The sequence below is a fragment of the Lagopus muta genome, chromosome 13 (assembly GCF_023343835.1).
Source record: "Lagopus muta isolate bLagMut1 chromosome 13, bLagMut1 primary, whole genome shotgun sequence".
Lineage (NCBI taxonomy): Eukaryota > Metazoa > Chordata > Aves > Galliformes > Phasianidae > Lagopus > Lagopus muta.
Window position 1 is genome coordinate 703,738 of NC_064445.1, and position 27,775 is coordinate 731,512.

General features: G+C 52.7%; 1 long non-coding RNA gene across 1 annotated transcript; it reads left to right on the forward strand.

Annotated features, from left to right (window-relative positions):
- The first annotated feature begins 208 nt into the window (after positions 1 to 208).
- On the forward strand, positions 209 to 23,728 carry LOC125699858 (uncharacterized). Its single transcript, XR_007379710.1, has 2 exons — positions 209 to 295; positions 19,828 to 23,728. It is a non-coding gene; the product is annotated as an uncharacterized LOC125699858 (long non-coding RNA).
- Positions 23,729 to 27,775: the final 4,047 nt, after the last annotated feature.

A 27,775-nucleotide genomic window follows, 5' to 3' on the forward strand; every position in this document is an offset into this window, starting at 1 on the left:
GAGCCGGGACCGGAGGAGCAGCGCAGCGCGGAGCCTCTCGGCGTCGATTAACAAAACAAACAAACAGCATCGCTCATAATGAGCTCCGGCTTCGGGCGGAGGAGGGGTGATTAAAGCAGGCTGCCAGGCGCTTGGGAAGGCCGTGCCCGGCTGTTGCCGTGTCCCCATCCAGCTCCTGCGGGAAAGGGTGAACTGAGCCCCCCGAGAGCCTGATTCAGCGCTCAGCACCGCCGGTCCCGATTCCTCAGCGCTCCCCATCCCCAGAAAGGCTCTAACGCGGCTTGGGAGCGGACAGGTAAGGGAACAAGGGAGGGAAGCACGCGGGTGCGAAGGCCCGTCCGATTTCCATCGCAAATGATCTATTGCACCCTTGGTGCATCATAAAAGCCCGGCACATCCCCCGGTGCTGGGAAGGCCGTGGCTTTTCTGCCAAAATACTGAGCAGCGTAAGGGGCCCGGTGTGTCAGGCAGTAATGAAACCCGTCTGGGAGCCGATCGCTTCTTTATCTCCCCAGCTCCGTTTTCCTGAGGACCACGTTTTTTAATTTGTGTTGGATAAACAGTATGGGATTGTGTACGCAAAGAAGCTCTAATTATCCCCTCAGGTTGTGTTTCCTTAAAGGAAATGAACTGGGCATGGCATTCCCTCTTGAGAAATGCACCAGCGCAATAGCTTCCAGATTTCTCCCCATGCCACGAACATCCAGCAGTGAGGCTGCACCGGCCTTGCGAGGCAGGAGGGAGAGATGCTGCACCTCCAGAGCCCCCAGGAGCTCTTCAGCTCAATTTCGGGGTGATGTCTTCCACCCCAATAAGCAACTCTGAAATGTGGGCACTTCCCAGCAGGCTGCACCCCATGGATGCAGGAGTGAGGCTGATGCTTGCACAGCAGCAGGAGCAGAGATGCCCAAGTACACAAGCTTGGGGCAAAGGGAAGTTGCTGTCGGGCCGCACGCTTTCAATTTCCCAGAGGAATCATGATCAGAAGGAGCCAAGCTCTCTGCTGGTCACACTGCCCACACATTGCCTTTGCTACAACTCTGCCCCATCAGCAGCCTGAGCTGCCCAGGGAAGTATTTCCCTGCGTAAAGTGCCAGAGATTATTTAGCACTGCACAGGCCCAGACTGGTTTGAAGCCATCTTCAATGAATCACTGCTGGCCCCAGGAAAACCTGCTTGTCCCCAGAGGCCATGAGTGCCTCTCGTGCCCCCCCAGTGCAGCCCAAGGACCCCAAACACCTCTCCAGTGTCACAAGTGCTCCTCGATAACCCCTGTGGGCAGATCATTTGCCCATGAGAGACAGATGAACCATGAATCTTCCGTATTTATCCCCGCTCCACAGCACTCAGCAATCTTTATTTACGCTGCTGACAATTGCTTTGGGCTATTTTTAGGGTTTATTGCTGATTGTATCTTTAATGTTACGGGTAGTTAACTTGGCAGCAGTGGAGTTAATGCAGGAGGCTTTCACCTCCCCAGAGACCTGACATCAAACCCTATTTATGGCGAGAGAAAGTGAGCCTGGTTCTTCCTCTTCTTCGCCCACTGACCTCCATGCATTCACAGAGAGGGGTGAGCAGAGATCCCAGAGAGGATGGAACCTGCGGGACGGTGCTGCAGCAGGAGGCTGCTGTGCTGATATGAGGCTGTTCCTGAGCACATGGCGAAGTGAGACGCTCTGCCAGAGCTGGGCCTCAGCACGGGCTGCTGGTGAAACAGCCCTGGGATCAGGGAGCGGTGCGAAGCACAGCAGGGGAGCAGCGCAGTGTTTTAGGGCCTCCTCTGGGAGATGTCTATGTGAGAAGAGCTCCTGTCCGCCCCCAGCCTTGCCCACCCTGCACCCCACTTAGAGAGCAGCAGCTCCAGGCCTGGGCTGCACAAACGTAACACAACCCTGCATTCCCCGCGCTGGGAACCGGCTTTACCGGAGGATTTAAATTCAATTTGTTTTATTGAAGTTTCTTTTTTTTTCCCCGACCAATGCATCAAACTATCATTTTACTCAGATCAGCTGCTCGTCTTATGCCCTCCCCGCTCCCCCTCACCCCCCACGTCCCGCTGTCTGGATGAGCCCTCTAATTCTTTCTCCTCTTTCAAGCCCACCAATGCTTCCTCCAGCATGAGCCATAGAAATGCCACGAATTTCCTTTGTGTTGCTGCTTGGAGAAGGCAGGGGGGTGGGAGAAAAGCGCAGCGCGTGGCAGCGCGAGGGCTGACAATAATCTCTGCGGTTTCTCTCCCAGCCCCAAGTTTATCCCTGTGCAATTCAGCATAGGAAAGCTAATAATGATGTGTCAGGAGGGCCCTGATGTATATGTGCGGAGCTGCACGGCCGGGCCGGCGGTGCCTCCTGCGCTCCCACCCGCGGCTTCCTCCCGACCGAAGCCCCCCAGCCCTTCCATGCTGTTCTAATATCAGTGATTTATAGGGCGGCCTCTTTTACTTCTCCGTCTCCTCCTGCCCACCCAAAGGAGATGATCCCTGCCCTGGTCACCCCTTGTATTGTTAACGATGGGGCTGTGCTACTCCTGCACACTTTCTGCAGCCTGCACGCCCATCGGTGTTACAGCCAGATGAATGCAGTAACACCAAATCACCAGGCACAGTCCCCATGTGCTACCAGCAGGTCCTTCCCTCTGCCTCCACTCAGGATGGGCTGCAACCAAAGCCTGACTCTGCCCCAACGTACGCCCTATGGATCTGTCAGCATTGGAAGCCATCTGTGGGGGGTGGGGAGCTGAGCGGGACGGCGCTGCTGGAGCACACATACATGTGCTGCTTTGCCCTCCCATGCACAAGGGTGGGACACGGGTGCCCATCCCTGGGGTGTGCAAAGCCCTGCAAGGGGCAGTGCCACCTGGAGAGGTTTCGATGCCACCTGTGACCTCAGAACCACAAAGGGATGGGAGTGAGTAATGAAATGCAGTTCTGTTCTTCCCAAGCAACGCATCCCTTGCTGCTTCAGTATTTTGGCTGCCTTGCTACACCAGCAGCAACACAGGCCTTATGCTACAGATGGTTTGTTCTGGGGAGATTCCCAAGTTACATCTTCCCTCTCTGCCTTTTTGTATGAAATGGAGCCATCTGTTTCTTTCTCTCTTCTGCTTTTTCTCCTCGTACAAGCAGCTCTGTGCATAGGCACGGTCACTGTCTGTGCTCTGCCCTGGGAGCAGCAACACGAACAGGGCGTCCTGCAGCCCAGCTCCTCAGGGTGCTGTGGGCAACCATGGGGGCTGCAGCATCCAGTCATCAATCACGAGAAGTATCTCAAAATAAACAGTATGAAATGAGCAGCCTTTCTTCTCTTTGGTCTCTATAGAGACCTCCTATGATATACAAACAGTACAGACGATAATTTGTTTCTCAGTTTAAGGGTTTGCCATTACACTCTTTGTTTGTAAAGCAGCTTCTGTTCCTACCTATTTGTACTAAGGCTGCCATGGTGTCGAGGTGCACATTTTTGATGCTGTGAGTGCTAAAGGTTACGTGTGTATTCATGTGCAGCACTGCAAGCTATCCATGGCTGGGCTGTGTGTGCATGGATGCACAATGAGAAGCACAGAGGTGTGCCTCTGTATTTCCATGCATGCCCACATGGATCAAGGAGCACAAGTGCAAGGGATGCACACTGGAGCTGCTGCAAGGTGAACAGGACTGATCACCCATGTTTTCAGGTACAGGTTTTGTGGGAGGGGCTGCAGGATGAGGTGAGCAAGAGTGCCCTGAGCCAGGCCCAGTTGCTCTCAGGGCACTGTGCACAGCAGTGCCTTTCCCTGCCCTGCTCCTTCCCTGCATCCTGTGTGCTTCTCAGGGGGAACAGCGAACAACTTCTGGGCACACTGCTCTTCTGTGCTGTGCTCTCCTGCTCCCTAGCACCTGCCACTTGCTGTGGAGAGTCCCCGCATTGTAGCTGCAGAAACAATTATGTTTTCATTACAAAAGCAAATTAAGGCGGCTGCTTAATCGAGTTTATTAAATACCAATGAAGTCCCTGGGTAAATGAATGGCAAAGAGGCTTTCTGTGCTCAAGTCGGGAAGGAAACAGAGAAATGTAATCATGGAGCCAGGCTGGCTGGCACGTGTGAGCAGGAAGCTCAGAGTGCCCATGCAGGGCTGGGGCAGCACCGGGGGTCTGGGGGCTCTGAGTGTGGATCCCTGCATACAGCCCAGGCAGGCTGGGAGTTGGTTTCACACGGAGTGCACAGGCATTTCCAAGGGCTCTGCTCTGCTTGGGCACAGTGATATCCGTTGCAGTGTGCCCCCATCTATTCACACCCATGCTTGGATGGGGCTTATCCCTGGGCTTGCATCTTCTGCACATGAGCTGCATGCTCTGAGCTGCTCCTTGCTGCTGCTGTCCCAGGCAGTGGTCACACTGCAAAGCCCCACTGCTGTCCCATTGCTGTTCCCATTGCTGCCCCCAACCCATCCCCTTGCCTTTCTCCTGCCCCCAGGGCTCAGCAGGAGCATTTGGGCAGAGGGCTGAGATGTAACCCCATTTCTTCTGGTCGACATTGCTCCTTCTGTCTCCCATTGCAGCCCTTGGATGCTTATTTTTAGCTCCCGTTATTTCCCTCAGGCCAACTTTTCTGTCACATTTCATCCTTTTTCTGCTGTTTCTGGTTGTTACTTTCTTCCTTCAAGATGCTTTCTCTTCCAGACTTAGCCCATCATCCAGAACTGCGTTTTACCCTCCCTCCCTTCCCTCCTCCCCTCACCCCATCTGCCTTTCCCTGTGTTCCATCCTCTCAGGGGATGGGGAGGGCGCAGATCCAGCACACAGCCCTGGGGATGGTGGGGAGGGATCCAGCAGCCGGGGGTCTGGGCTCCAGCTCAGGTGGGAGGAGCTGGAAACCCCCTGGCACAGCCCAGCATGTGTTGGCACGACTTGGCACAGCTTGGCACGGCTCAGCACAGCTCCCTCAGGCTTGGGTGGAGCAGGGAGGCTGCAGTGCTGACGCCGATCCCTTCTGCCCTTTGCCTCTTGCATGGGTCTGCCTCGCAGCGCTGTGATGATGAGCTTTGTTGCATCCCAGAGCCTTCAACAGGAGAATACAGAGGCACTGCTCCCCCAGATGCTGTTTTTCTTTCAAATACCTTGTGACGGTTGGGATGAACGGATTTTAATGAACAAATGTGGCTTACTGAAAAAAAAAAAAAAAAGAAAACGTAACCAAAGTGTCAGGGCTGATTTAAAATGGAAAACATGGCCTGGGTAATGAAAGAGATGAGTTTTTGAAATGCCTCAGAGGATGGCCCGTTCTCCTCTTCTCTTTGTCCCTCCCTCCTTTCCCCACGGCACTTCCAATGTCCCCATCCTGCTGGGACACATGGGGGCAATGAGGTGCCATTGGGCAGCTTAACACCCTGCAGGGCTCTGCTGCTTTGGAGCAAGGCTGGAGGAAATTTGGGCTCTGGAGGAAATTTGGGCTCTCAAAAAATGGAGAGAAAGCTTCTTGCTGAGTTCCCAATATAGTAACAGTGCTGTGCTTGTCCTACTTCACGGTGACTCTCACGCACCTTGCTCGGCAGCACAGACTGTTCCCTGCGCTGCTCCCAGGCACCGGCTCCCGTGCTGCTGTCGTTTTTATTTTTCATTTATTTTTTCAAATCCCCGTGTTGTATTCGACCCAAATGCTCAGGTATAGCTAACACAGCAGCAAACACCTCCCGTGTGTGAGTCCTCCTGCCCCGGGATGTAACTGCTAACCCACAGGGTGAAGATAAAAGGTCCTCAAGGCATCCCATAACACATCCTTTAGATGCTTTTTGGTGCTTCTTGCAGCCTCCTGTAGACAGAAGGGCTGTGAAGGGCTGCCCGACCCAACCTCCAGAGCAGGGCAGGGCTTCCTGCTGCCCCTGATCCCCATTGCTTCCCATCCCCTCAGCTCCTGCTGGCCGAGCTCCAGGGTCCCAGGGCCTCAGCTCTTTCTCCTGGAGCTTGGAGTCTATTGGGTTGTGCGTTAAGGGCTGCAGAGAGAAAGCTTCAGAGGTTTCAGTGGCTTGGTCCAGCCAGAAAACTGGGTTATTTATGTTTTATAATGTGAGATCTGAGCTTGCTCTACAAGGGCTCAGGAGTTATATGCTTTTCAAGCTCCTGAATAACAAAATTAAGCTTGAAAGCAAACACCACTGGGGCATTTTCCGTCATTTAAAGCAGGTGGCTTCTTGTTTGGTTGGTTGGTTTTGCGTCTTTGTTTGTTTTCGTTTGATTGTTTGGTTGGTTTTGATGCTTCTTTCTATTTCTTCCTCTCTTCCCCAGCCTGTTCCCCTTCCTTCCCTTTCCTTTCTTCTCCCATTCACCAGCGATGGGACTCCACAGCGCGCAGCCCCGCACCGCCCCGCACCGCCCCGCAGCGCTCCATAGCAGCGCGCTGCCGCTAGGGGTAGATAGCGGCTAAGGAGACCTCGGAACGAGGGGTGGGAAACGGAAGGGATGGGGAGAGGGAACAGAAGGGAGAGAAAAAGGGAAGAGAAGGGAAAAGGGTAGGGTAGAGGGTAGAGGGAAGGGGAAAGATAGAAGGAAGGGGAAAGGGAAGAGGGAAAGGGGAAATGGAAAGGATCAGGCAGGAGGTCAGAGCCGTGCCCTGCCTCGCACCAGCCCACCCTGCCCAAGCTGAGCTCCTCTGCACCCGGGAGCCTTCCGTGCTCCTTAATCCTCCCAAGAAAAAAGAGCTTTCCATTTCCTGCAGCCTGGGTTGAAACCCGGGTTTCAGAGGACTCATTGTACACACGTTTGTTGAAGGTGTATAATTGTAGGGCTGAGGTGACTTCCCCTCTTCACTTCCTCCCATGCAGTGCTGGGGCAAACGGGAATAAAAAGGGCAACAGGCAGAAAAGGAGAAGTAAAACCAGAGGGGAACAGAGACAGTCAGCTTTCCCAGCAAGCTGTCCTGCCCGGTGCTTTCCTCTGCTGCCTCTGCGGTAGCAGAATCCCAAGTGTGGGGATTTACTACAGGAGGCACATCCAGGCTGTGTGCTTTGTGTGTCACCGCTCAGCAGTTCCCCAAGCCACAGTGACTGAGTCACCAGGAGGTGTCTGAAGGCAGCCCTGCAGTGATGGATGTGTCTGCAGGGGGACTGGGGGGACTTGGGTGTGTGAGGGCGACCTGCCCACAGTGCTCATGCCAAAATGGCCCAGAGAGAGAAGGGCTCCCTGCTCACTGCCAGCAGCAGCTCTGTCCCTGCAAACAGCTGCTGGGGGCATTCAGTGCACCAGGAGGCTTTGTGGCCCCATACTCTGGAAAAGGAGCACGGCTTTTTCAGAGTGAGGTCCTGGGAGGAAGGGAATGGCTGTTGTTCTTGTCTGTGGAGCCCCTAAAGTTGGTAGATACTGAGTCAGTAGGGAAGTGGGCTGGTAAGTGGGAAGCAGCACACACTGAGTCTGTGATTGCAGAGCAGGGAAATCTCCATTAACAGGGGTGAAAGACCCTCCTAAGGAGGCACGCTGCAAATAGTCACTATGTCACCCCCTGGGACACATAAACATGAAGAGTTCTGCCCACTCCTTGGGCCTGAGGTTGGGTCTCATGGCTCCCAGCAGATGTTTTTCACCAGCAAGTTACAGGCAGTGTCCTCCTCCCTGGAGGAGGAGGGAAGGCTCAGTCCCCACTGGGCGCTGCAGCAGCACAGCATCCTCCCTTGCTGAGAGCATAATTGTGGTGAAGAGCCCACTGGCTCTTAGTATAGCATATATGGGAATTCAGAAGTGGGCTTTGAGGGTTTAAAGGAAAAAAAGGAAAAGAGAGAAAGAAAAAAGGAGGTGGATGTGAGAGCTTGGGTGTTTCTATAGCAGCAGCAGCACCCAGTGATCAGTGCTGGGAGCAGGTGGGACCACATCCACACGTCACTCATCACAGCGTGGTGGCAGCGCTGGTGGCGGGCAGATAAGCTGCTGTTCCACCACGTGTGGGCTGGTGGCTTTAGGCAATGTGGGGCCCTGGGTGGGCACTTCCCATCTGTGGGGGGAGGTTCTCCCAGGGAGCACGGTTGGTCCTGTCCTTGTTAACGTGTGATGGGAGATAGGGACAGATGAACCTTCCTGTGCCCACGGCTTGCATAGAAAGCATCCCGAGGACAGGAATCGAGAGAACTGGTGGAGAGTTAAGGGAACAGCTGAGAAAACACATTAATGCACCATAAAGAATGCCTCTGCTTCCCAATGATCTTTTTTATTACAATTATTTACTCATTTATACAGTGCTGCTTTGTTTTTTTGTTTCTTTCTTTTGGCTTTTCGTCCCACCAGGCCTCTCAACGCCTCACACCACCCTCTCCTCCCCTGCATTTAAACCCTGCTGGGTCCTTAGGGAGCAGCGTGGTGCAGCAGGACAGCAGCACGCCCGCCTCGAGCAGCGCAGCGCTGGGTCTGGCCGCAGCTCCTCCATCGTCCAAATATTTAGATTCAGAAAAGGCTGGGATAGAAACACCAAGAAAAATAAATATTTTACAAACACAGTAACCGAAAACCTAAACAGGAACCCGCTGCTTCTCTCTGCCCAGTGCATGCTACTGAATCAGAGTGAGCTCTGCATATATTTCACAGCTGTGGCACTGACACTTTATTTCCTTACAAAGGAATGCTATGCGCCTACAGTATAACATCAGGCAACTTTTATATAGTTTGGGGGAATGAAACGAACTTCCTGGGGGTGCTGGGCAGCCTGTGGCACCCTGCAGTGCTGCCTTGCATTGGCTCTGGGAGATGTGCCCAGGGCTGAGCACAGCTTCTCCCTCATCATCCACCTCCTCCTCCTCCTCACACCCCAGGGAGAGCACGGAAGTCCCACAGAGCTCAGGGCTCACTGCTGAAGGGATAACAGCGATGGTGCAGGGGAGCTCAGCACAGTGGGACTGTGGGGCCCTGAGCTGGGCAGGGGAACCTGTGGGGGGTTGGTGCTACTTGGTGCCTTGCTCTGGTGCTTTAGGAAGATCTGGGACCCCACAGATTCCTGTGCTCCCTGTATCCTATCCAAAGGGAAGGGCCAGCGATGGGCAGGAAGCTGTGCCCACTCTGCCAGCAGAGCCAGCATGGTTCACCTGGGCTCTAGGAGTTGATGTCCTAATTCTGGCGCAGAGCATCTGCCCCCAGTGATGGTCAACTCCATCTCTGCTGGCTTCTTTTTCTCAGCAGATTTTCTGTCTCCCGTCTGCAGTGCCCACAGAGCAAAGCGTTGTCTTTTTGCTTCCTGGGACAATTTGGAACGAGGCATTGCAGCCCGCAGTGTTGGGGTCACTTGCTGGGGTCACCCAGCACAAACCTCAGGCACAGCCCTGCTGCCCCCACCCTGCTGCTGACGACAGACAGGGCATGGCCCTGCACTTCTGAGCTACTCGCTACATTTCCTGAGAGCCTCTATGCGGGTGGGATGGATGCCCAGGGGAATGGTAGCAATTTGCCATGCTGGTGCTTGAGTTGGGCTCGGTGCCCCAGTGCTGGAGCAGCTTGCCATTCTCTTCTGCCAGCTGGGTGGCCCCAGGGACCCCAGGCATTTCTGCTTTGCCCAGAGAGACAAGCCCTGAAGGTGCAATTCCCCAAAGCATAGCACTTTTGACTCCCTTTGCCCTACTTCTGCACCACAGCGCAGCAGAGGAACCAGGCACAGCTTCCCAGAGCAGACCAAGTGCTCCGAGCACACCCTGCGCTCAGTCCTCCACCAGGGCCCAGCTCTAGCCAAGTCACTCCTTTTGCAGAGGGGCATAGGAGTGAACGAGCACGACGGTGCTTTGGCCTCTCAGCCCCACAGACAATGTGGGAATGGCCCTTGGGGTGTTTCTCTCACCCTCCATCAACATGCAGAGCACCAGCAAACACCTGCCATGTGTGGCCCGCTGCCTCACACCATCCTCTAGGGTGCCGACGTGTGCAGTGCAGAGCTTTCTTTCAGAAGCTGTGCTTTTTCCTTGTTATTTCTACTCTGCATGTTGTTTTGGCTCTGTGTCACTGACAGCAGGTTGGAGGAAGGCGCCTGGCTCAATGGGCCAAGGATGGGACTGGCCCCAGCTCTAGGCAGGGGGTGCTGCCCCTTGTGTTGCTCACCCTTTGCTCATTGATTTGCCACTAGCCTCACAGTCAGCAGCTCAAGACCCCGAGCAGGGCAGAACTGGGCGAAGTCAGGTCCCTGCCCCCATAGAGCCCAAGGCATCGCACATGCATCCATCCTGGCACAGCCCAGACCTCAGCCACAGACTGGGGCAGTGAGTGGGCACCCAGCTGCATGCAGAACACTGCAGAACAGAGGCAGAGCTGTGCCCCATCCTGTCCTGCTCTCCCTGTCCCTGAGCACTGAGGTTCCTGCTCTCCTCCTCCCACCTCCCCGGTGGCCCCGTTCGGCTCTGTAACCTTTCTGTGCAATCTGTGCCTTAAGGAATTAAAAAAAAAAACACACCAGGATCTACTGAGAGCAACCAACTGTTCTCCTCGCATGTAAATGGTGCTGCTCTTTTGATTTTAAATGGCTTTAATGCTGAGTTCATCTGCTAATTCCCCTCCTGCCCCTCGTGTATTGTATATTAGGAGAAATGTTGTTCTGTATCATGAGCAGTTTATTTTATCGAGTTTAAGAGAAAATCCCATACTGAGATGCTGCAGATAAATATTCATTGTCACATCTGTTTTGGTTTAAGATTGTTGCCTAAAATGTTAAAAATACAAACATATTTGGCGGGGGAGAGGCTGGGGTGGGAGGGCTGATGGGGGCCCTTGGAGCAGCTCGTTGGGTGCTTTATCAGAGCATGGAGGGGCATCACGATAGGGGAAATCTCACTCCAGGGAATGAGGGGAGACCAGATGAGACCCGGATGAGCCCCATGCCCCAAGCAAGGACAGGGCTTCCCTGCTCAAACCTGGGGCAATGGGGGGTGGCACAGAGGGGTTTGGTTTTGCTAAGTCTGTGCTGCCCCTGAGCAGGAGGTGGGCAGACCCTTCCCTCCCCAGGGCCACCCATCCACCACCACCGCTCAGCACTGAAATTTTACTTTAAATTTAAATAAAATAAAACAAACTTGACCTTTTAATTTTTTTTTTTTCCCTTCTAAAGCTTTTGCGGCTCCACTGAATGCAGCCGGTGGATATGGGAAGGCATAATAATAAGGATAACGCTTTCCACTTACTGAGCACTTTATATTCTCCAAGCACTGTACAAACATTAACTAATTAAACAGAGCAAAGAAGCAGCCCTATGTGCTGTCCTAATGCTGGGAAATGGAAACAAGGAAACTCTGAACCAATATGTCAATAACATCAAAGTCCCATTGTCCTGGCCTTGGCTTTGTTGCAAAGGAATCTGAAATTGTCTCAGAGTTTCCAGCGCGGCTTCAGGCTCTTCACACTTGGGAAACAAGTGTGACAAAAGCGTTTCAGAGTCAGCAGAGAAGCCCTGATCAAAGTTGGCAGAAGTGGCCAACGAGAGCCCGGGACCGCAGCCGCTGCCTTTGATGGAGCCTCATGTGGGAGCCATCCCGGCGGCGCGCACAGCACGGGGAGCCCTTCCCCAGGGCTGGCATCTTCCGCGGGGCCCTCACGAGCATCTGGGGGATGTTTCCTATTAAGGATTCACACTCTGGTTGAGTTACATTCCTAATTGTGGAGACTTTAACGGCCCTAATAGGAAACACACCGCGGCAGAGTCCCTGTGAGTCACTCTCCCATCGGAGCGGCCCACGGGCCGGCTGCCACATGGCAGGGATGCGCTCCATGTGCCACCTCTATGGCCTGGCACGCAGGACCCCGCTCCCCACAGCCCAGGTGGGACGGGGAGGAGCTCACTGCTGGTTGTCCTTTTCCCCAGGATACCAGGCACAGCTCTGGAGCACAGCGCTCTGCGACACGAGGGATGGGCAGTGGATGCATCCTCCAGACCTTTGGGTTTAGGCTTTGTGCTCCAGGGAGTTGGGTGCACGGCTGGGAGAAGGGCCCAGAGCCAGGGCTTGCTCACACCATGCCCTGCTCTTCTGCTGCTGAGTAAACCCAGGTAACGTTCAGGCACTACCCTGCTGTGCTAGCACTCGGGTGTCTCTGCCATCACTGCACGGCCCACGTGGCTCCAGGAAAAGGTCACCTGAGCTGTACCAGCTTTCCCTTTTCACGTTTGTGTTCATGCCAGATGAGCTCTTCATCGTAGAACCAAATAACTCCCATTGCAATTCTCTGATGGTTCTGGCTGAGCTTGATTTCAGATGCTTGCCTTTCTTCCTTCTGTTATTGAGAGATAGTGAAGAGAAAGCACCACCCCATGCATTTTTAGGGCAGATTTCTCAATCTAGGGATGTTCAGGCTGAATCTCTGTGTGTTCTTCTGTGTGTGCTTGACAGCAATACCTGGTGATGTCAGACAACCCTCTGGGGCCCTCAGCTCTCATTACCAGCCTGCCTAATTAAGCAGAGATGCTATTGCTGACTGCTTTTGGTGAGCGACAGTAGGAATGCAACAAATGCCAATCACCATCACGTGGTGGAAAGGTTGCTGTTTTTAGGGCTGGCTTGGGTCCTCCAGGCATCTCTACCCTGAGCTCACAGCCACACTGCAGACAGGGAGGTACCAGGCTCTGCACCAAAGGGCTGTGAGTAGGGGGAGCCCCTCCAGACCCCAAAGGACAGGGACTGTGGGGTTGCCTGCAGTCTTATCTTATCGGAGCAGCCTTGCTCCATGTGCTAATAATTAGCAATGATAATTAAGGCAAATTGAGCTCCTCCCACACCAGATGGGAGTTGGGCTCGTGAGGATGAAGTCCTTAAGGTTTCCTCAGGAGTTGCTGTGCCTGGATCCCCCCTCTGCACTGTGCTCTGTTTGTGGCTCTGCACTGCTTTCCTGGAACGCTTTGCTCAGGTTGGGAGTGCTTGGCTCAGGGTTGTGGCACGGGTGAGGAGGAACTCTTGTTTTTGTTCTTCTACAGTGGGAATGTTTTTCCTCCTGTTATTCATCAAATTCTGCTGGAATTTAATACTCACCAGCTCTAAATAGCCTATTGCGCTAACAGTGATTGATGGTTTCCAACGAGTCCATAAACGCTGCCCCTCCTCATCCCTGCACTTTCTCTCCCTATCGCTCCATCTCTCCTCTCCTCCCTTTCTCTCTCCCCCTCTCTGCAGCTTGAGAAAAGCCGATCATGCTGTTGTTATGTGGATTGATTTGTTTTCTGTTTCTGCTGTGTTTTGGAAGAGGAAGACATCAGGGATTTTTGAAAGAGCAGCGAAATGCCATGGCCAATGAAGCCTGACTAGAAATTCCTCAGGTTATTATCTCTTAGATTAGGGAGATCTCGGTGAGTTTCTGCACGAGAAGATTTGAGGAGAAGAAAACAGCAAAGCTGGGCAGCAGCCACCTGGTTCTGCTGGGGAGGTGTTGGACTTCTGGCTGCTTACTGGGCCATCCCTGTGAGCACAAAGAATCTTTTTCCCCCCTTGTCTCCTGCCAGCTCGCCCAGCTGAGCTGGCTGCTGTGCCCTGCAAAGCCTGAGGAGCTCGTTCTGTCCTGCTCAAGTTAAAGCTACCTGAGATAAAATCTGTGGAGCTCTTAGAAAGAAACAACTTAAAGAGATGTAAAATGGTAATTTGATTTACTCATTTGTTACTGAGCATTTGATTCCTCCCTGAGCCGCCACCCAGCCAGCTGGGTTGTGTGTCAAAGGAGGAAAAAAAGCCCCATACATACAGATCCCTTATCAGGTTCCCTGCATTAAAAGGATTTGGGGAATGCTAATGCAGGGGGAGCAGGGCCGGCTGGCTGTGGGTCACAGCCCAGGTCTCAGCTCCCCGGGGTGCGGTGGCAGGGCTGGCTGATGAGGAAGGTGTGGGATGGGGGAGGTGGAGGCTCCCAGCCCGCAGGGAGGAAATCTCCCATCCATTTTGCTGATGGAGGTCAGCTTGGTGACATCAGGGCAGTGGCTGCTGGGCCTGCAGCGTGTCCTCCCTACAGCAAGGATTCAGCAAAGGCACTCTGCAGCTGATGGGCATCCTGTGGTTTCCTGCACAGAGGAATGAAAGCAGTAGACTGGGTCAGTCCAGAAGGCCCAGCAACAGGGAGGGCTCTGCTGTGCTCCCCAACCAAACCTGGTGCCATGTAGGAGCCGACGCAGGCAGGGTTGGGATTCAGGAACTCAATGCCCCATCCTGGAGCCCACAGCAGCAGCAGCAGTTCGCAGGGATTGGGTTCCAAGTCACACTAATGAGTGGGAGAATTGTTGTGCGAATTAACAAATACGGTTTGTTTGCCAAACAAACACAATTGGGAAAGGGCAAGGTTAGGACAGCAGGAAACATACTTAGTTCATTCATTTTGACAACTGCACTTTTGTTTCAATTACTGATGTGCATCCTCTGTAATGTCCTCGCGAGCATGTTCCAGTCACCCTTGCCAAAACGATGAAGTCTTGGTAATAGGAGACCTTGAGTGTGATGGCTGCGCTATTAAACCTGTGCTGAGATGCGGAGAGAGCCGTTTCTGTGTGTCCAAATGATGAAGGGCAGATTAGTAAGGCCCTGCTGTATTATACTGTGAATATATTTAGCTACTCAATGTGATATAGATTAAGAGCAGCGGGAAGCCTGGCAGTTACACTTCAGAGGGCTGGGAGAGAACATTTCCATTTAGCTGAGTTGACATTAGCTTTGCACGCACCTGTTTCATGCACGCCTCAACCCCACCACTGCCCTCGTCGGGGTTGTGTCCTTCTGCCCTATGGCTGTGCCCACCTTTGGGCTCAGGCAGGGTGCTCCCAGCTCAGTTGCTGCCCTGCCTGCTGCACAGCTGCTGACATGTGAGTTGCACTCAAACTGTGATGGTTTGAAGGGTTTTAAGGCAGTTTGCTGTACTGCGCAGATTGCACTGCACTGCACAGCCCTGAGCTGCCCCATTAGGGCACAACCACAGCTCGCCCTTTTCTCAGAGGACCGGTCTGGAGGCTACTGATGCCCTTTGAGAAAATGCACTCATCTGTAAGTGGGATTTCCCTGGAAATCCATGCTGCATATCCCACAACTGGAGTGCCCCCTTGCTGCCCACCAGACCTGTCTGAGCTCCACATCCTCTCAGGGTAATCCCTCACTGCTCAGGCTGGAAGTTCCCAAGAGCTGGGGAGCTCTTGTCCTTATTTGCAGGTGCGTGGCCATTCTGGGGTCAATATGATTTTCATAACCATCCCAGTACTGAGCCATGGGGCTTTAACAGCCCTCAGCAGCCCTTCTTTCCGCTGGGGTAATAGGAAACATTGGAGACATCATGGACAAAAATGCAAGCTTGCGCTCTGTAAATTGGAGGAAAAAAAAAGTAAGAATAAAAATAATAATAAAAAAAATCCCTCTGAAACCTGTTTCAAGTCAACAAGAACGTTTTGCTCAGTCATAAAGCAAACAGTCCATTTGCTTTCGCAAGCTTTCCTTCTTTTCTAAGCTTCATAAGTGGGTGTGAGCGACACATAGGCAAATTTTGTCTGAAAACCTCATTGAAAAGTATAATAAAAAAAAAAAGAAAAATCTTCCCTGGAAATCCATCGTAACAAGGAGTTCCAACCTCACTGACTTTTTGTTCTTATTTTTTGATTCAGTGCTACTCAGCATTTAGCAAATGGACTCGGCTGACCCAAAGCAGCACCTTTTGCAGACACAGCGCTGGCTGGGGAGCTTCCACCCATCCTCTCGCGCTGTGCTTCCCCTGCTGCTGGAGCCCTTTGCCCACTCTGCTGCTGGGTGCTGTGATGCCGCGCGTTGGGGCATGGCGCCGTGTTGGGCTCGTGGAAAAGCCAGAATTTCTGGTTTCCATAAAGGAATATGGAGAATATTATCCGATGAGATTTGAAACTTGGGTGGGAAAGTTGCCAATGTGCAGTGTTTTCTAAGAAACTCTTGTATCTCATGTTGCTGAAACTGGGAAGTCCTGTGGGCTTAGAGAGGGGGAGCGTGGTGGGCACGGGGGTGTTCATGATGGGCATGGGGATATGGGCAGCATGGGGAAAGCCTTCTGAAGGGTTTCTGTTCTGTTAGAATAACTCGTAATGAGTGCTATCGAGTGGCAGAAAGGCAGCGCTGGGTAACGTGAGCAGAGCCTTATCTCTGCCCATCACGTGGCCGCAAGTATGGGCAGGATGCATTGAGCACAGGGAGTAGGATGGCATGGAGGGCTCTGCACGGGGATGTGGGACCGAGTGCCAGGAGGAAGGCAGCTCTGGGTGCACACAGTGACCTGTGCCTCAGAGCAGGGCATCCAGCATCCCCAGGGCAGCCCTGCTGGGGGCTTGCAGGCCCTTCTGTGCTTTCATAGGGCCCCAGGCAGCTTTGGGGTGGGCCAGCCCTGCAGCTGCTCACTGTGTCTCTGAGGCATGAGCTCATAGCGTTACGTAAACAGTTTGTTAAATAGAAGCTGATTAGAGGTTTCCCTGCCCAGGTCCCAAAAACCATTTCTCTGTTCATTTATGCTTTTGGCCAAGCTCGCTTTCTTTTTCTCCCCTCCGGCAGTCGGACCGCTGCCGCTCAATGCTGCTTCCATTGGTGGCTGTGCTGCTGTCCAAGGCTGCTGCTCGCCCCGATGTCTGGCAGCCCTGCGGTGCAGCAGGGGGTGAGGATGGACCACAGGCATGACCCCACACCAGGCCTGGCCCTGGCAGGGCACAGCAGGTCCGCAGAGCGCCGGTTTTGGGGGAGAATCTTTTGTTGTATGGCCAGAAAACATGAATGTTCCTAGAATGAGCGGATTGGAAAATATTCATCAAAATGTCTGTGCGGTGAAAAACCCTTCTGATCACAATTGCCTTCTTCTGTAAGGATCCTTGCATAGCTGAAATTGTTTAGTTCCTGAACAGCATCGATAAAAAACCACTTTAGGTTTTATTTCCCTCCTTTGCCTTCCCTTGGGGAAAAAAAAGCAGGAGAAAGAGATTCCACACATGCACATATGCACAGATGCATTCACACGCACACAAAAGCCATAACAAAACCCGAGCAAACAAAAGCCTCAAAACTTGTTTGCTTTATTTTTGGAGGTTGAAAAAATGTGAACTTCTCAGGGAGAAGAAAATGCAACTGGCTTGTTTTGTCTCTGCGGCTCGTCCTGCTTTCGCGGAATTTGTTTCTCCAGTTTGCAGCCATCCCTCCTTCTTCAATTTCTCCTATTAAGGATAATGCTCACAGCTGGCCTGGCCACTGCACACAGCTGGGGGTGCTGGGCAGCACAGCGGTGCTCAGCAGGAACCTGCAGCTTTGCTCACCTCTGCAGGGCAGCAGCACCCAGTCCTCATCACCACCCAGCACACCCCAGGTTGGACCAATCCAGATTTCCCCTCTGTGTCCCCATGTCCCCCATCGCTCCTCCCCCGGTCCCCATCCCCACAGCATCCCCAGCGCTTCCTTCTGGCTTTGTGGCCCTTTGCTCCCAGGAGCATTGCCATCCCAAAATGCGTACAAGAAGAGGCTTTCCTGAGCAACAGCTGCTCCTGTCCCATTTGGAGTATATCCCCCTCCCGCCTGCACCCCAAGGACTGCCATCAGTGTCTTTCAGCCCAGTCCTGCCTCTCATCCCCCTCGTCTCACCCAAGCACAAAGCACATCCTCGGCTGCAAGAATACTTAAAGACCAAACCAAAATAAATATATGCACGAGGTATGATGGGTGGACCCTCCTCTGAAATTCATCTTCACAAGGCACAACCCAGCAGCTGCACAGAACCTGTCCAGCCTCTCTGCAGGATGCAGGGGAGCACCAGAGGGATGTGCCACCAAGTGCCACCTCCAGCAAAAGCTGTGTCCTCTGCAGCTGGGCTGTGGCTAAGCAACTGGCATGCAGCAGAGATGTTTCCTGGTTGCTGAGAGAAGTGCAGGGCGGTGGGCACAGCAGTGGTCCCACCCTGTCCCATGTGGGTGCCCCTCAGCCCTGGCTCAGATGCTCACACTGATTCTGCTCATGATCTCCATAGGAAATGAGCTGGGGATGTGAACCACAATTAAACTGTCCCCAGTGGAGCCCTCTCTGCTGCACACCCCTCCTGTCGGAGCGGAGGTCCCTGGGGTGGAGCTGACTTGCTTTTCCCATCTCAGGCAGCAAGAAGCAGCCTGTGGATGCGGGGTGAATACCAAAGGCCTGTGGGTCTGGCAGCAGCCGTCTGCAGGAGACACAGTGGAGATGGGGAAAGGGCAGCCATGCAGTGAGGATGCAGAAGTTTGAGATGTTTGAAGTGACGAATTTCAGACAGGCTGCAGCCCAGGCAATGGGTGCTGCAGCATGTTGCACCTCCCTGTACAGAGCTGTCGTGATGTGCTGCAGCCAGAATTGCCCAGAGCTGGGCACTAGGCACTGTGTGGTGCAGAAAACACACAGCTGGAGGAGGGTTTGACGGCTGAGGGAGAGAGGGCAGGGGCAGAGAGTGGGAAGGGCAGGAAAGGAGAAGACAGAAGATCATCTGACAGTTAAACCTGATCATCTTAGGGGTATTTCCCAACCTTAATGATTCTAGGATCTGGATGTTCAGCAGAGATTCTCACCCACTGGCACTGCCTGTGGGCAACACCCTGTTGTAATATCTGCCCTGTGAGAAACTTTTTGGATGAAGAGCTCGTCTCATGGTTTTTGGGCCTGTGTGTGCCAGGACTGTATCAGGGACATGGAACCAAGGGGGAGAAATCAGCAAGTGAGGGGAAAGACACAGCCTGAGCATGGGGAGGGGGGAGAGAAAGAAGGGTAATGGCATTGACCTTCAGCTAGTTTAAAGGGAGTCAGCAAAAAGAAGGGAGGAGAATGATTTAGAAAGGTAGAGGAATGTGTAATTAGGAAGATGGGACTGAGGAAAGGAAAAGAGATGATAAATTTCAGGGAAATCATCCAACAGAGAGAGGCAGAGGAGTGAGAAACTGCCAGCCAGGGGGAGAGACGAGACTGTCTTCCTATGGCACCGAGAAATAACTTTAAGATGCAAAAAAATATGCCAGAGGTGCAGCCCTCCACTTTGTGTGGGGTGCAGCACAGGGGAGAAGGCAGCCCTGCTTGGGGCATGGAGCCCACGGCTGTGCAGGCTCTGAGTTCTTGGGCAGAGCCTGACCCATGCAGGGAGGTGGCAGGTGGTGTCCCCAGAGCCTCTAGACCCTCCTCGTATGGAAAATCTTTCAGTTCCTACATTTGCTTTACCCGCATCTTCAGGAGTGACTGTGTAGGCCTGATGCTTCTTGGGATTACTCTGGTGGAAGCAGGGGTAACTCCTCCATGCTCTGGGCTTATTGTGCTAAAAGCTGGGGCAAGGAACATCAGAGGGAGATGGGCAGGAATGAGAGACAGAAGAGGCTGATTAGGTCACTTCTTTCGTCCTCTTACCAATTGGGCAGGAAATTATTTAACTGCTATATTTATTTGCTTAGGAATGTACCTCAGCAGCAAAATCCCCCAGCAGCGAGCTCTGCCGGCTGCTGAGCATCTTGCAAAGGAAAGGGGGGAGCTCAGCTGCTTGCCCATTAAACATGCCTTCAAAAAAGTATCTGGGAGGAGAAAAGCTGGGAAATAAATGCCTCCTCGCACACCTTCGAGGACAGTGTGTGGTCACAACAGGGAGGTGTGGATCACCTCTGCACTGTCCTGGAGCCCCGAGATGCCTTTGGGTTGGGGCTGTGCATGCAGAGCTGATGCTGGACCTGATGGAACCCCACTGCCCCTATTCCCTGTCCCAGGAAATGCAGAGGCTGAGGAGGAGTTAGAGAGGCAGCACAGCTCTGGTAGGAGCAGAAAATTGCCCCAGGGTCAGTTGGTGTGCAGGAGAGTGGGGCAGCAGCTCCTTCCTGCCTCGTGCTGAGCAGCAGCTCAGAATGACGACGAATGCCAATTTCTAAACCTTGCTTGTTTTTTTGTTTTGTTAGGTTTTGCTTTTCCTCTGAATTCCATTCAGAGAAACAATTCTGCTGCACTCCCATTACCAGGCCCCAGCATGGACGAGACAGCCTCAGTATGGAGGAGCAATCAGGGTTACCTTCCTCATCCACCATCCTCGCCCTTCTCCGAGTCCGTCTGTTCTTCCTTTCCCATCTCCTCTCCTCCTTTCGATGCAGACGCACACTGGGCAAATCCAAGAGGAGGGATTGCAGCAAGGATGCTCATAAAATATTAATGGTGGACGGCGGTGAACACAAGTAAGATAATGAGGGTCTGTGGGATATGGGATGTGTTCAAACCGGCACAGCGAAGGCCTCGTCAGAGGTGGAGGCACGCGAGTGGAGGCTGTTAGTGAGTCCTGAAGGCTCTTTATCCATTTCCTTCACGCACAGTTGTTATGCTGGTCATGTTCTTCTCACTGCCCAGCCTTGAACCTTCCTCCTGCTGGAAGCTGCCGTGCAGCCATGCCAAGGCTCCTGCTGTGCCCACCTCGAAGGACAAAGCCATCGTGCCATCACCGCTGTGGTGAGCCATGGTGCAGTCTGGCTTCTGGCACTGACAGCTGAACGCAGCCACTTTCCAGCCCAGCCATTTCCCGGTGCTCCATCACTATCCTGCTGCTCTGACACAGCCGTGTGACAGCTGTGGGGCAGTCATCCAGGTGGGTTGGCAGGGATGTGCTCACTGCTGTTCATTTATCAAATGCAACTGAAGGTGTCTGAGCACAGGCTTGCCTCCCTCGTTCACATCAGTTATGGTCCTGTCCTGAAGATTTACCTTTGTAAAATCCCACATGCTCAGTTTCAAAGCACTCCAAACCCCAAGTGCTGCTGATGCCAAGAAGGGGCTCTGTGGCTCCATGCTAACCCCAGCAATGTGCAAGGTTATCCTGCCCTGAGAGCAGAACCAATAAACATGGAGAAGCTTGGGAAGAACCACGGTTAAATTGGTGTCTCCCGGCAGCTTGGCTGTCTCCCCCTCAAGTCACTCCTATTGCACATGTCCCATGCCAGGATGCTGCTTGTTTCTGGGCAGTCTCTGTGTGTCTGACCCATCTCCAGCCCTTCCTGTGCTGTTAGCCGTGGTTTGTTCCAAGCTCCTCTGCTGGGAGGCAAAGCCCTTGCTCCCACACCCCTCCTTCAGCCAATCCCAGAGGCCTTAAACTGCTGTTGGAGCTTTTATCCCACTGGGAGCCATAGCAGCGGCAGATGTTTGCTGTGATACAGGACATGACAGCTTTTATTAGTTGTCAGCTGGAACACAATATTTTAGGGTCTTTAGGTTAAAGCAAAGAAGTGCAGCTTGCACGCATGCCCGTGCTGGCAGCGCAGAACAGCACAGCCCCTCCATGTCCCTGCTGCACCCTGAGCTCTGCTCCCCACACTGACACGCCATGGTGTCAACACAAAGGGGAAAGAAACGATGACACACACACTTTTCCCGTGAAGACCAAAGAAGTTTTCCCATATCTCCCATTTGGGAAACCACGGTTCCTTTTCGTACGTTTGTACTTTGTACATCGATATTACCAGTTCCAAGGAGCCTGCAGCCCAGCGCATTGCTTGTGGTGCTGGGAACAGCCTCATCTGTCCCAGCACTGCAGCTCCCAGAGGAGCCTGGCCAGCTGAAGTGTTTCACAGTGTGACCGCTGTTCTGGAGCAGGTGGGGATGGTTTGTGCCCAGCTTGGTGATCCCACAGCGCCTGCAACTCAAAGGTGAGTTTTCCAATTGGTCAGCAAAACCCCTGGGGGGGGAGGATAGACAGAAGGAAGGTCACAAAACCAATTTGTGATGGTGGCTCTGAAGCTGTGAGTGCACAGGGTGCAGCTCCAGCAGCAAACATTGGTGCTGCCACATCCCCAGCTCTACTCCTGCAGTTCCCAGCTCCATGTTCTGGAGGAAATCCCATCCCAGCATGGATCTCTGGAATGAGGAGGCGCAGTGTGACAGAATGGTGAGAAGCTGCCTCCTCAAGGCTGCAGCACCAGCAATCTCATCTGTTAGGATCAGGCACAGAGCACTTGGAAGGGCTTGCTTTGCTGGAAGGGTTCTGCTTCACACTTTCTCCTCCATTTCCATCACCCTCAAGTGTCAGAAAGGGGAAGAGTGCTGCAGCCATGAAAGGTGTTTCTGGACACCGCAGGAAGCAGTGATTAATCTCAATTACATGGTTGGACTGGGAATAATCTGGAGCAGCAGATTGGGTTACGCTCCCTTCGTTCTGTGGCTATGGGGGGCGGCCCCGGCTTGAGGAGACACCAGGAGATATTTTGACTGCTGAAGTGCCAAACTTAACCCCACTGTAACTGCACCTGTGGGGAAGTATGTATGTTGGTTTTTGCTTCCTGAGCCCTCCGGACAGCCAACATTTACGCAGCTGCCACCTCTTTATCATGGACCGTGCATAACAGTTCTCACCTTGGCACATCCTTCCAAGATCATTTTATCAAAATGAAATGAAATAAAATAAAATAAAGGCAAGAGAGGCTAATGACTCAGCCAGGATTTGAACCCTCATCCCCAGCTGTGCAGCCTGGATGGACAGATTGATGGGTTTGACCCAGCGAGCCTCTCCGATCCTTCTTGTTATTTAACAGCATCTTTTTTGCCAGACCAGAGAGCTGTTACTGATACACTGTGGGGACTAATAATAACCTAATCTCAATTTCTGATGGACTAAACATACACGGCGTGTTCTGAGGTTGCTCTGGAGCCATCGCTCGCGCTGCGCTCTGTGGCAGCAGCAGGGCATCCTTTGAGTGCGCGCGGCACGTGGTGCTCGGTGATGCTGTCAGGTGCTTTGGGATAGGGAGGTAAAAATAAATACGTTCCCAGGGGGATTGAGTGAGGCTGGGGTGTAATTACCTGAGCTGGAGCCGAGCCAGGAGCTAACCTGTATTGCAAATTCTTTGCATTACTTCAGATATCTGCTAACGAAGTGATTATAAAAACCATATTTAGAGAAGATTAGAAGGTATGTAATAGATACACATACGTAATTAGCCATAATAGATCTGCATTGATTACACTGCTGTTAATCCTCCTCTAAATATGTGCACATTAATTAGTTGGCATTTAACATATATACAATTATTTTAGGAACAGAAACAGGTCGGTGAGCGCAGCAGAGAGCGGGGCGCCCATTCAGCTTCCAGAATGCATTTCTCCCTTTGCAGCAGCACCTACCTGAGGTGTGCGTTCACCACTCCGGGCCTTGTAGAAAGAACAAAACCATCCGAGGCCAAAACGCTGCAGCATCCAGCTCCCCACATGGTGACAAGCACCAGAAGTGCAACGGGGGAGGATCTTGCCAAAACATCATTCTTTTTGCGTAAAATATTTTCCTGTAACTACGGAACCTCCCCCAGGTGAGCGCTGCAGAGCGGCTGCATGTCCCTTCTTCCCAGTCACAATCCTGCAAGATGCAACAACACCCGATCTGCCCAGGTTCTGCTATGCAGGGTGATGAGGAGATCCGGGCGACTTTGGGCACCCAAGTGGCTCAGGGTGCCCTGCTGCCCTGCAAGCAATGAACCGCCCCCAAGCCACCGTCATTAGCAACCCAGCAAGGCGTGATGGCTAAAGCAGCCAGGCTGCTCTGCTTGTTGTGTGTTGGCAGAACGCATGAATCATGACACAGATCCTGTTTCATGCAACATAAAAAAAACCCTCTCCACAAATCCAGCAATTAGCCTCCAATTTGCTTTCTCCATTAATGGGAAACGGAGTCTCTCTGGGATGCTCTGACGAGATCCTGTTTTCTTCATCAGTTCAAAACTTCTCTCTCCAATTTATTTTTTCCACCCTTCCCTGAATGTATTTCCCACAGCAAAAATGAATGAATGAATGAATGAATGAATGAATAAATAAATAAACAAATAAATCTCAGATCTTAGCAATTATTTATTTCTGTCACATTTTTCAGAAATTAATATCCCATTGGGACTGGGGGAGATGAAAGGCTCACAGCCATGCAGGCACGCACACCCACAGCAAAAACGTTTGGGCAGCAGCCGGGTCCCATTGGCCACACAGAGCCGGTGGCACAGGAGGGGGCCTGGGGGGCTCAGAGCAATTAGCAACCTGGGGGACAAAGGGAGAAGAAAGGGAGCAGCTGCTTGGGGTTGGCTTCTTTCTTCTCCCCTTGTTCCTCACCTTCCTTTTAATGGCAAGTCCCCGGGGTCCCATCAGTGTCTTTAAAAATGGAAATCTTCCCTGCCCTTTATACCAATGCATGAATGTCAGACAGCGGATGAAAGGGAGCAAAAGGCAGTTCTGGTGCTGGTGCTGCTGGGTGTCGTGGGGGCACGGGGCTGATGGAGGGATGGGAATAAGCAGGAGGGATGGGGACATGCGGGAGGGATGGGAGCACGTAGGAGGGGTGTGCTGAGGGCTGACTTCATGGGGCTTTCCCCTCCTCACCAGGCAGTGGCTGGAAGCAACAGGAGAGGGTTAGGAAAATCAGAACGGAATTGGTGCTGGAAACACTGCGGGACCGTCCCTGAGGAGGGAGAGCCACAGGCTACAGTAACACCTCCTGGTTTTATGTGCCAGGGACCCAGACATGCTGTAGGGCTGCACAGGCTTATCCCATTATGGTAAAAGATTATATGCCTGCTTTTAGGCTGGGGCAAACCCCAGGGGAAATAGCTTAGCTTCATACTCAGTGAACAATGCTATTGAAAATGGAAACAGCTTTTTAAAGAAATCGTCCTTTGTTTTCCCTCTGTTCCGCTGCTTGGCGAGGCTCCGGGAGCATGGAGGGAACCCAGCCCTGATGGATGGTTCCAGGATCCCTGCTTGGGGCTGAGCGCTGTGACCACTAGTGCCACCGTGCCGTGGGGCACAGCCTGCACTGAGGGGTGTTCAGAAAAGAGCAAAAAATCCTTCAGGAAAGGGATTACTTGAAAGTAGTGAGGGGCAAGTGGGCCCGCCTGTAGCTTTTATGCATATGAAATTCTCCCCTGAAAACTTATTAGAATATCACAGTCTGAAGGGCTTGGGAAATCCAACTATTTGTGCATAATTCTGGAAGCTGACAGCGGCTTTTGTCAGCAGCTCCATTCCTGGCTGGCTGTAAATCCATTGGTCACACATTCCTGCCCCCTGTGACACTCTGCTCTCTGGGGGCTGTGGGACCTGTGCCTCCTCCAGCACAGCTTCAGGGCTTGGTGCGAGCTGGGTACTGGGGCTCACTCATGGCTCTAGGCTCCCCCAGGCAGCACTGGGCAAGATAAGCCTCAACAGAAAACATCAGTTCATCAAAATGAAACATTTCCTTAAAATACTTTTGTTTTTACAGGCTGGAGCCCAGCACGCCAGGATCTCAATTGAAAACCTGCTCAGGTGGGTGCATTCCTCAGCTGGTGGTTTTGGAAAGGGCAGATTGCAGCACTGCACCCAGGACAAGTGACTCACTCACGGCTTATATGCTTTTCTTCACTACCTTCTAGCCTGGGCATATCCCAGGAGCTCAGCACTATTCACTGCTCTTTGCTTCCACTGCTGGTGCCAGCAACAACTTCTTCTGACTCCCAGCTCCCAGCCTGCATTTCCCCGGCAGCCACTGGTGCCCAGAGCTGAGGGCTGGTGCAAAACTGAGCACATTTATGCACAGAGATCAGTTGCCTTGCTGTGAGATGAGCTGCAGGCACAACATGGCATGGCACAGCACAGCTTGGTGTCACATGGCGTGGAACGGCACAGTATGGCTTTGCATGGCGTGGCATTGCACAGTGTGGCCCCTCTGCTGGGCAGCAGTCCTTGTTCCCAAAGGAACTCATGAGTGTGGGGTCTGCCATGTGCTGAGGGATGCACACATGAGCAGCAGATATCTCCTCCGTGCCCATCCCACATCTACGTCAGATACCCAGAGGCACTGGCTTGCAGTGAGGGCTAATGAGCAGATTATTGCAGCATTTTAAAACTCAGCTGTTTCATAAATTGGGTTTATCCAGTGAAACCAATAAGATATTAAAAAAAAAAGACATTCACCCCCTTCTCCACACCTCAGCAGCTCCCTAATAGCAGGCACAGCTATGCTTGAGGTCTCATTTTTCAAACTCTCTTATCTCAAAGATATCTCTCTCCATTAACATCAAGCTTCTCCCTCCTACTCCAGTTCTCCAGCACCCAGGATCCAGGCATGCCCAGTGCCACTGAGAGCAGCATGGGGCTTTCAGTCTCACCATTACAGGAGCCTGTGGGCAGGAGGGCAGCAGGGCTCAGTGCTGTCCTTGCTGCTCATACATGGTCAGCATTCCCCAGGAGCAGCAGAGCGCTCGCAGGTCCCTGCATCTCACTGGCAGCATCTTCTGGGGAGCACTGCAATGAGCTTGTCCCTAAGCTGTCCATAGGATAAGTAAAACCCAATTAATTAATTATTGTACTGGCGTCAAGCACTCACAAAAGCGATCAGTACCTGTTCCCTGAGCAGTGTCCTTTCACAGAGAATGTTGTGCACTCCGTGCTTCGCTCTTCACAGTGCCCCACCACCTCCCCATAGCATTGTCAAGTCTACGGTTTGTGATCACCTCTGTTTCTCCAGAGGGAGTGGAGAAGGTAGAAGGAGAGGAGCTGAGGAGCCATGGAGAGGAGTGCAGAAGAGAGATCTGCGCGTTGGAAATGGGGAACCGACACAGCTTGGCCTTGAAGGACCTTCCAATTTAGGGCAAGCAGGTTGCTGCTAGGCAGGAAGAACATTTAAAGCAAAGAGGGGTTCAAATAGCTGACACTTCTTAGGCAATTACTATTAAAGTGAGCATTGGCACGGCTGATGGGATAGCTGATGGGAACATGCTGTGTTGGTCAGCACCTTCTTGCCACGCCAGGTAACCGGAGCCGCGTCACTTTTCCCCACAGCAAACCTCCCCAGCAAGCTCCAGCAAAAAGAACTGATTATTTTCCTCCCTACATTCTTGTGACTGCAATTTTCGTTGCCTGCTGTCCAAAGCGGTTCTGGCGCGGCGTTAACGTGACGGACGGCAGCTGTACTTCACCCAGCTCGACTTGTTTGCAGGGCCCCGCGTCCGTCAGCTCTGTCACTAGCTTTGAAATCCAATCCTCGGGAACCAAAGTAGGAAGGCTTACGGTTGTTTCCCATTCCTCTTCTCACCCAAATATGTACAACCTCATCAGCATTACGCTGCAGCTGGTTGAGAAATTTCCAAGAGAGCGTTGTTTTGTTTTGGTTTTTGTCAGAAAATGTTGAGCTGTCAAAACCGAGGATTTGTGTCGAAATGTAATCGTTTTGACGAAACTGTCATCGAGGAAAGTCTCTCAGCTCTGGGATGGAGAGCTTGATCAAACCCAGACAGATTGAGGGAGACAACCAGACCTGAGCCAGCCAGCAGTGCAGCACAGATCAGCCAGCACTGCTTGGCCAGGGCTGCTGCAGCCCAGTACCCCAGGGCACCGCAGCACAGGGTTGGCACTGCTCCGCCTGCCCTGCTTCCGTCAGTGAAATATTTGGGAATGGAGCTCCCCAGAAGGCCTCCATGAGCATGCTGGCATCACTGCTGTTCCTCTCTTTGGCTCCTGTGTTCCCAGGAAGGCCCCAGAAGCTCTGAGCTCACTCTAGCCAAGTACTGCACACCTTTGTGCTCAGATCCCTTCCTCACCAGCTCCGTGCCCAGTGGTGCTGCAGGGGTCAGAGTGATGGGGTGAGCTGAGAGCAGGCAGGGATGAGCTGGGCACCAGCCCTGTGGTGACCTCAGCCAGGACTCTGCTCATTGCACTGTATTGTCTCCTGCAGGCAAGGAATCACAAACTAACCCATCAACACTTCTAACTACCACCTTTATTGACTGGAGGAATTGATCTCATCTGTTGCTGCTCTTGCCAAGGCATTTGTGGTCAGGAAAGGGAAGAAATGAAGGCCAAGAACCAAGCACTTACAGCCCAGGCTCCCAGGGACTTATCCATCACCCTACAGTA